Consider the following 10,732-nt stretch of genomic DNA (forward strand, 5'->3'; position numbering starts at 1 on the left):
GTTTCACCGCACCCAGGGCCACGGCTTCTGCGTGCATCATCAGCAGCACGGCCACTTCCTCGTCCCTTACTGCTCGCCTTGAGCATATTAAATGGTATATATGCTTGCAAGTATGTCACACGTACAGTAGCGCAGGTTTTGTAAGTGTATGCGCAAATAAATTATACTGAATGTCACAGATATTTAGGATGCGCAAACGTTATACAGGAGCGAAAAAATTTGACTGATTGTCACAAATATTTAGCATGCGCAAATGTTATACAGGAGATGTAGCGCAGGTAATGTCTCTGTCACCAGCAGCGAAAAAATTAGACGGAATGTCACAGATATTTAGGATGCCCAAACGTTAAACAATAGATGTAGCGCAGGTAATGTCGCTGTCACCAGGGGGGAAAAAAATTACACTGAATGTCACAGATATTTAGGATGCGCAAACATTATACAGGAGATGTAGCGCAGGTAATGTCGCTGTCACCAACGGCCAAACAATTGCGCTGAATATCACAGATATATAGGATGCGCTAATGTAACACAACAGGTGTAGCAGAGGTTGTGTCACTGTCAGCAGCGGCCGAACAATTGCACGCAATTTAGCACAGGTTGCGCTAATCTAATATATAAAGCTGAGTGTATGTATGCATGTCTGCTAAAGGAATCTGCACCGTCGCATTTACAATCACAAAATTTTGCAAACAGGTACATCAGGTGTCCGGGAAGGTTTTAGACCAGGTCTCAGCTCTCTGGGACGTACCGTTCCTGAGATATTCCCAAAAAATGCATTAGCCAATAGAAGATTGGTCACATGACCCTTATCAGCCAATAGAAGCTCGCAGGTCCTCCAGTCTCCACATACACAGTTTTACTCCAGGATTCCATAACAACCCAGCCATTTATCTTCACTGCTGTAGGAGAGCTTTAAAGGAAATCTGTCACAAGGATAATCGCTATTGAAGTAAAGCCATGGCCTAATAGCACTTAGTACCTTATTTCAAGATGTCCCTTTGTTCCAGCATTAGATGTTTTTATCCTCTGAAAATCCAGTTTATTTGGTATGCAAATGAGCCAGTAAGGTGCCCAGAGGGGCGTCACACTTGCAGGAAGTAGCCCAGACACGCCCCCTGCAGTGCTCCAGACAAAAAAAAATGACCAGGAGCCATTGGCTCCTAAACTAAAAAATTTAGGAGCCAAATTACATATTTTAGTCGCCAAATTTAAAATGCATATAATTTTAAAAAAAGGACTTTGAGAAGATGAGACGCAGGTGCACTACATATAGGAGAAAACAGCACCACATACCTCTCACATCCAGGGACATTTTCTGGGGCACAAGGTGACTAAAAATGGCGAATTGCATGGTTTAGGCCTCTTTCACACTTGCGTTGTCCGGATCCGGCGTGTACTCCACTTGCCGGAATTACACGCCGGATCCGGAAAAACGCAAGTGTACTGAAAGCATTTGAAGACGGAACCGTCTTCCAAATGCTTTCAGTGTTACTATGGCACCCAGGACGCTATTAAAGTCCTGGTTGCCATAGTAGGAGCGGGGAGCGGGGGAGCAGTATACTTACAGTCCGTGCGGCTCCCGGGGCGCTCCAGAGTGACGTCAGAGCGCCCCATGCGCATGGATGACGTGTCCATGTGATCACATGATCCATGCGCTTGGGGCGCCCTGACGTCACTCTGAAGCGCCCCGGGAGCCGCACAGACGGTAAGTATACTGCTCCCCCGCTCCCCACTACACTTTACCATGGCTGCCAGGACTTTAGCGTCCCGGCAGCCATGGTAACCACTCTGAAAAAGCTAAATGTCGGCTCCGGCAATGCGCCGAAACGACGTTTAGCTTAAGGCCGGATCCGGATCAATGCCTTTCAATGGGCATTAATTCCGGATCCGGCCTTGCGGCAAGTGTTCCGGATTTTTGGCCGGAGCAAAAAGCGCAGCATGCTGCGGTATTTTCTCCGGCCAAAAAACGTTCCGTTCCGGAACTGAAGACATCCTGATGCATCCTGAACGGATTTCTCTCCATTCAGAATGCATTAGGATAATCCTGATCAGGATTCTTCCGGCATAGAGCCCCGACGACGGAACTCTATGCCGGAAGACAAGAACGCAAGTGTGAAAGAGCCCCTAGAGTTTTTTTTTTCTGTTACGGCCTTAACCGGGCGGAAATATTTAATATTTTAATAGCTCACACTTTTTGGGACGTGGCGATATGTAATATGTTTATTCTTTATTGTTTGTAAATTTTATATGTAAAACTGGGAAGGGGGCCATTTAAACTTTTAGTATTTTGGTGTTTTTTTTTTACTTTTTATTTAATAACCATTTCTTCCCTTAGGGACTAGAACCTGGATCTTTTCATCCCTTGTCCTATTCACCCTGATAGAGCTCTATTAGGGTGAATAGGACCTCACACTCTCCCTGCTGCTCTGTGCACACAGCAGCAGGGAGCTGAACATGGCAGCCAGGGCTTCAGTAGCGTCCTGGCTGCCATGGTAACGATCTGAGCCCCAGCAGTGTAATCTGCCACTGCCACTAATGAAGGGGATGGGACCCTGTGGCCACCATATAACAATGGGGGGGGGGGGGCGGGGGAGGACGACTTGTGGCCAGTGATAATGGGGGGGGGGGAAGAGGCTTTGGGAGAGCGCACTGCACCACCAATGAATGTTTAAAGAGGACCTTTCGTGGGTCCAAAGAATATGAACTTATCAGCAGGCTGCATAGAGCGGCGCCCAGGGATCTAAGTGCACTTAGTATTATTCCTGGGCGCCGCTCCGTTCGTCCGCTGTCGCCCCCGGTATTTTCAGCATTCAGAGGAAGGAGGAGGAGACGCCAGTGTCTCTCCTTCTCCCTGACAGCAGCGCTGTCCAATCACAGCGCAGAGCCAGGGAGGTTTTTTTTCTCCCTGGCTCTGAGTTCTGTGCTGTGATTGGACAGCGCTGCTGTTATGGAGACGGAGACACACTGGCGTCTCCTCCTCCTTCCTCTGAATGCTGAAAATACCGGGGGCGACAGCGGACGAACGGAGCGGCGCCCAGGAATAATAGTAAGTGCACTTAGATCCCTGGGCGCCGCTCTATGCAGCCTGCTGATAAGTTCATATTCTTTGGACCCACAAAAGGTCCTCTTTAACTCCTTCATACAATTGTCTGCAGCGGTATCACAGACCCGGCACCCGGCCTCAATAACAGGGCATGCGATCTGGGGCACCTGAGGGGTTAATTGCCGCGGATCGCCTGCCCTGTTATTGAGGCCGGGTGCCGGGTCTGTGATACCGCTGCCGACACTTATGTTTTACATTCATTGGTGACGCAGTGGCGACAGCTCCTCCCCTCCTCCTCCCTGCTATATCCCCATTGGTGGTAGTGGTGGCAGCGTCACAATGGAGAGGGAGGGACTCCTTCCTTCTCCACTGTGCAGTGCTACTGAAGGGAACTTAGGCTGCGCAGGATCGCGGCGGTACAGTCGCAAATGGCGACAAGACTAAAAAGTCTTGTCGCCATCTGCAAATTTTAAGGCGCATTGGCGACTGTTTTGGTCGCCATCTGGAGCCCTGGACCCCTGCCACAATTTGTCCACCCTCAAAAGACTTAAAACCCCACCCCCAGGTCCCATTAAGTCACGCCCCTGATCCGGTTAGGCCACGCCCCCTCCCACTCAGCCGGCTGAGATTGAAAAAATGAAGTTAAAAATCAACTTCTAGGTCCCGCTAAGCCACGCCCAGATCTGGTTAGGCCACACCCCCTCCCACTCCTGAGCCTACGGGGATTGAAAAAATTAAGGTAAAAATCAACTTCTGTCAGCTGCAGAGGTGGGAGGGAGGGTAACTTTCTGCCTGCAGCTCACACTCAGACAGCACTGTGCTGCTGTCTTAGAGTGAGCACTGTTAGGAGTTATACATGTTAACATGTTTACTGCCACCTGTAGGCTATATAGATATGACAGTTTATAACCTTTGTCATATTGTTTGTGTCTGAATAAAGTTTGCTGAATTACCTCAGATCGCTTCAGGAAACATGGTGTCAGAAGTGGAGAGGGCTTTGGTGTTTTAGAAACCACTAAAGTCCTAATATCAGAACAAAAGATCAACAAGAATAGTTTCTCTGGTAATTTATTAATAAGATACACACAGCGTTACAGAAAATGGCTGCAAACAACTTCCCTGTGCTGTCTCCCATGGACTGTAAAGGGGACCTGGCAGTTAACTGGACATATTTCAAATCCCAGTGGGAAGATTATGAGGTGGCAATTGAACTTGATAAGAAAGACCCCAAGGTAAGGATAGCGACACTGCGCTCAGTGATGGGGAGAGGCTGTCTGCGTATTTATCAGCACCTCTCACTCTCTGATGCCGACAAGCAGGACACAGAGAAAACTCTGGATGCATTACAGAGCCATTTTATGCCTTCACGTAACATAATTTATGAGAGGTACATATTCAATACCACAAACCAAGGCCCATTGGAAACTATAGATCAGTATGTGACTAGACTGAGGCAGCTAGCCGCTACATGTGAGTTTGGAGTATTACATGATGAACTTATCAGAGACAGAATAGTTCTGGGATCAAAAGACATTAATGCTAGAAAGCGAATGCTCAGAGTACCAGACCTGAACCTACAGAGAGCCATTGATGTGTAGAAGCCATGAACTTACAGAAATGCAAATACAAGCAATGCAAGAAAGCAAAAGTGAAACCGAAGCTGTACATTATACCGCTAAAACATATAAAAAGCCCATGAAAAAAAGCAAAGTAAAAACAATCAGATGTAGATACTGTGGAAACAACTGCCCCTGGGGCAAAGACCACTGTCCTGCATATGGAGAAACCTGCAGTAAATGCAAAAAGCAAAACCATTTTTCTAGAGTATGCAGGCAGAAAGCAAATGCCAGAATACATATGGCTGCACAGATCAAGAGCAGCAGCTCAGAAGAATCAGTATTCACTATTATTCATAAAATAGGAGCAGTAAGCAGTCCAGGATCACAGTGGTTTGTACCACTAGAACTCAGCATTGACAGAGAAGCAGGGGAAAGGTTACACTGTCAGTTAGACTGTGGGGCCACCTGCAACCTTATGACATACAAAGACTATTGCAAAATTGTTAAAGAAGGAAAGCCAACATTACAGAAGAGTAATGTCAAATTAAAATGGTACAATGATACCTATATGATACCTATGGGCCAATGTAATCTAAATTGTACATATAAAGATAAAACATATCCACTGCAATTCCAAGTTGTCCAAGGTAAACACAAACCACTTCTCTCAGCAGAAACATGTCAGAAAATGGGCCTCCTTACACTGAATGTAGAACATAATGTATTATTACATGATGACCAGCAAACAACTACAACTTCACCCTTTTCTTATGAAATGATCACAACTGAATATAGAGACATTTTCTAGGACTAGGGTGTCTACCTGGAGAGTATCACCTAGAAATAGATGAAGCAATACCTCCTGTTCAACACCAACCACGTAGAGTGCCGGCTCCACTTAAAGCAGTCTTAAAGGCGAAAATAGAGAGATTAGAGACACTGGGAGTGATAAAAAAGGTCATAGAACCTACGACATGGATAAGTAGTATGGTTGCTGTTAAGAAACCAGGCAAGCTGCGAATATGCATTGATCCCAAAGACTTAAATAAAGCACTAAAACGCTCACATTATCCAATGTCCACTATAGAGGAAATCCTGCCAAGTTTAACAAATGCAAAAGTATTTTCTGTCTCAGATGCTAAGGATGGCTTCTGGCAAGTAAAACTGGACACTAAAAGCAGTTATCTCACTACATTCTGGACTCCCTTTGGGCGTTACCGATGGCTACGCATGCCTTTTGGGATTGCTACTGCACCAGAAGAATATCAACGTAGACAACATGAAGCAGTAGAAGACCTGCCCGGAGTGGAAGTTATTGCAGATTATATATTGGTGTATGGCTGTGGTGACACTACAGAGGAGGCCACAAAGGATCATGACAAGAATTTGATTGGACTCTTAGAGAGAGCACGAAAGCTGAACCTAAAATTCAATAAAAAGAAGCTGAGATTGAGGCTATCTTCGGTACCATACAGGGGACATTTACTCACAGCAGAAGGCCTGCGTCCTGATCCAGAAAAAGTCAGAGCAATTTTAGAGGTACCAAAGCCTGACAATGTACAAGCAGTTCAGAGACTGCTAGGGTTTGTAAACTACCTTTCAAAATTCTTACCACATCTTTCGGATGTATGTGAACCACTACGCAGACTGACAGACAAAGACAGCTTGTGGGCCTGGCAATCCAGCCATGATGAAGCCCTCAAGCAAATAAAAGATATTGTTACTAAACATCCAGTTTTGAGATACTACAATGTCAATGAAGAAGTAACAGTCCAATGTGATGCCAGTGAAAAAGGTCTTGGAGCAACACTTTTGCAAGGAGGTCAGCCAGTGACGTTTGCATCACGTACACTGTCTTCAACAGAACAAAGATATGCCCAGATTGAAAAGGAATGTCTTGCCATTGTATATGCATGCCAGAAGTTTAATCAGTACTTACATGGAAAAAATATTATTAACATTGAGACTGATCATAAGCCACTAGAGAGCATTTTAAAAAAAACCTCTCCTAGTAGCACCAAAACGTCTACAGCGCATGATGCTACAGTTGCAAAAATACAACCTTAATGTGGTTTATAAAAAAAGGTCAGAAATGTATATTGCAGACTTCTTATCAAGAGCAGCATTACCTCACAAAACAATGGACAAGGACACCCCAGATTATGAGATTTTCTTGATGCAATCAGAGGATGCCTTTTCTAAGGAACTGGAAGAGATAAACTTTGCAGAATATCTAAGAGTGTCTGATTTGCGCCTACAACAAATTCAGAAGTTCACAGAACAAGATGAAGTCTTGCAAGCATTAAAAACTACTGTTCTTACAGGATGGCCAGACCAGAAAGAAAAAATACCGATTTGTATCAGGGACTACTGGGGCTTTAGAGATGAGATAAGCATACAAAATGGAATTTTGTATAAAGGACACAGAGTCATCATACCAAAAAACATGCCTTCGCAAGGCCAAGGATGTCATCTTTTGGCCACACATGGGCCCAGAGATTATAGAGGCAATAAAGAACTGTAATACTTGCAATGAGTATATGCGTAAACAAACAAAAGAACCTCTGATGACTCACAAATTGCCCACTCTACCCTGGAGCAAACTAGGCATGGACTTATTTTCCTTAACAGGACAAGATTACTTAATAATTGTTGATTATTATTCAGATTTCTGGGAAATTGATTTAGTTTCTGATACCACCTCTAAAACAATTATAGATTGTTGCAAAGCACATTTTAGCAGACATGGAATCCCTGATTCTGTAATTACAGATAACGGACCACAGTTTGTCAGCCCAGAGTTTGCACGATTTTGTAGAGAGTGGGAATTTGAACATCTTACATCATCCCCATATCACAGTCAGTCCAACGGTAAAGCTGAAGCTACTGTAAAAATAGCAAAAACACTCATAAAGAAAGCTAAACGAGATGACAAGGATATCAGGAAAGCGGTTCTTGACTGGAGAAATACCCCATCAGAAGGCACCAGCAGTAGTCCTGTACAACGGCTAATGTCAAGAAGGACCAGGACTTTACTTCCGACTGCTCAGAAACTGCTGTTTCCAAAGGTTATAAAAGGAGTGGTCGAGAACCTAACTGAAAGACGCAAAAAAGCAAAGGCATATTATGATAAAGGAGCCAAGGAACTTCCCGAACTAAGCATTGGTCAGCCAGTGCGAATACAACCATCGCCATCGTCAACAGATGAAATTTGGTGACAAGGTATTTGTTTGGAGAAAGTTGCTCCACGATCTTATAAAGTGGAAGCAAATGGACAGTTGTACAGAAGGAATAGGAAGTTTCTGAGGACTGCAGATGACAAATCTGACATTGAAATAAGTGAAGTGATTACACCAGGTACATCTCCAGATGAGACAACTCCCAAAGAAACAGGGATGGATGATCATATGCAACAATGTGAAGCTCCTGCCACACCAAGATGTACTAGAACTAGGGTTATTAGAACACCAACAAGATATAAGGATTTTGTATGCTAGATACATTATAAAAAACATTGTCACCTTTGGAATGTATTGTGGTATCCAATCATCTTATGTTATATATTACTTGATTTCACAAGAAAGGGAGGATGTTAGGAGTTATACATGTTAACATGTTTACTGCCACCTGTAGGCTACATAGATATGACAGTTTATAACCTTTGTTATATTGTTTGTGTCTGAATAAAGTTTTGTTGAATTACCTCAGATCGCTTCAGGAAACAAGCACGTCCCCGATCCAGTAAAGCCACTGTTAAGGGGGCGGGCCCCTGTGGAGGTCAATGTCAAGGGGGTGGTATGCTGTGAAAGTCACTGTTAAAGGGGAAGGTTGCTGTAAATGTCAAAGTTAAGGGGGTTGGCTGTTGTGGAGGTCCAATTTTAAGGGACGGGGCACTGTGGAGGGGTCAGTGTTAAGGGGTGGGGGCTGTGGAGGTCACTGTTTTGGGGGCGGGGTGCTGTAGATGTCACTGTTATAGTGGATAGTGTTGATATCTTTTAACGACACACACAAACATTAAATGAAATAGATTAAATATACCCGAGCGAAGCCGGGTCCTTCAGCTAATAATATATATTGCAGCCAGAGAAAACAATAGTCCTAAAAAGGACTTTTGGGTCTCCAATACCTTTCAAGACTAAACAATTCCTGTCCCTACACTATCTGTCCCTTCTGCTGCAGCTCTCCCTGGCTACGACTGAGCCGAACCACGTGTCCGGCCAGCCAATCACTGTAATGCCAGTAACCAACATGGCTACGGCATTACAGTGAGGGCCAGTACTACCCTGCACGTTTATTGGCTGCGAGGCTCGAGTGAAAATGGTGTTCGGCCGAGCATGCTCGCCCAACACTATTTGCCGCACATAATATCCCTCTTCCTTCTTTTCAAAAGTTGGGAGGTATGACATAGCAGTGGTGATGAGCTTGGCGGGAAAGCCACATGTAATTTTACTGCAAACTGATGTGACTTGTGCAATGTAGTTTTTGTCAATGTGGCCTTTACAGGTGAAGTACATCACCAAACCACAGGTTATCTGAAAATTATAATTTTGCAACTGGTAAAATGCTATAGATTGGAGACCGCTTTAATGGTGTACATTTTTATTAAAGAATAGGTCATGCCCCGAGTGAATTACGGCTGAATTGTTTGGGGCTTTAAAGGGCTTGTCTCACCATTACATGTCATTTTACATACAGGTTATACAAACTGAAGCATATTTGTCATTTACATGTTTTTAACGGGGTTCTCCAGGAATTATTTAAAAGAGCTGCAAACAACCCATCCTAGAATGTGAATAGTACGGTTTCCTCCACTTACAGTGATGCCTAGGGAGGTGAGAAAAGTAGGGCCTCACTACACTAGGGTGACCACATTTCCTAACTGCCATTCAGGGACACTTACTTTCACAAGTGCATTTCGTCAAACTTATACTTGAGACTGGCAAAAACATATCTGCCTGTGCATTTTTCAGTATTTCTGCACACATTAACTGGCCACTTGGCTGCCCTAAACCCAAAGAAGAGGCAGACATCATTATTCATTGCAAAGTTAAACTTACATCTGATAACAGCCGCACAGTTACAGGCACAGTAGAGATCCCGGCCAGGCCGACGTCATGTGAGTCTAAGATCACGCGGTCGCAGTCGCGCTACTCGACTGCGCAGCAAGGCAGGGGAGGAGCCACACACGCACAGGACAGTACTATGCGATGCCGATCTGATTCGGCGATCGCATAGTATAAAGAAGTGACTGTCACAGCAGCGGTCGGCGGCTCAGGTCATTCCGGGACACTGCATTGTCCCGGAATGAGGGTGACCGGGACCCGGGACAGACTCTCCAAATGCGGGACTGTCCCGGGCGATCCGGGACACGTGGTCACCCTACACTACACACTATGCTCTGGCACCTGCATATACTCTACATTGGTGAGCTTTGGTGTCAGGCTGCTCAGCCATATTCCAATCATAGGTGACCACAGCACTCGTGTATAGGGCTTTTGTGGGTGCACGCCTCCAAGCGATTCCTTCCACCCCAGGAGTCTTGTATACAATTTTCCACAAAAGATGGCGGAGACAGCACACCAGATGAAGTTGCTATTTGAGTTTTATTCGTACAGTAGTACACACGATTACATTTACGGCTAATGCAGCATTTCGGGCCCTGATACGGTACCCTTTGTCAAGCTATAAATGCAAAAAATGATAATATTATATAATTGAGAAGTTAATCCGTATCACAATACATAATTATCTCATGTTACTAAAACACGGAAAATTCATCATAAAGGTAATACATCACGTGAGGTAAGTAGACAGGGAAGTACCTACACAGGACCAAAAAATGAAGGTAAATGACAGACCGGATAAAAAGTCAGAGCGCATAAAGTAGGTGGAAGAAAGAGCAAAGAAAAAAAGGGGACACAAGGCAATTAATAAATAGGAATATCCCTGCGTGTTACACAAGAATGATATATACTAGCAATTGGCATGGAAATGACTAATTACAGCTACCGAAGCTACTGGTGAGCAAACAGCAACACATAGATAGCGGTAATGCTACTTTGTATACCAGTTATAGAAAGAGAAAACAGGTTCCATGTGCAATGCTAACCACAAACGAGAAAAGACA

This window comes from Bufo bufo, chromosome 6 (assembly GCF_905171765.1).
Source record: "Bufo bufo chromosome 6, aBufBuf1.1, whole genome shotgun sequence".
NCBI classification, from domain to species: domain Eukaryota; kingdom Metazoa; phylum Chordata; class Amphibia; order Anura; family Bufonidae; genus Bufo; species Bufo bufo.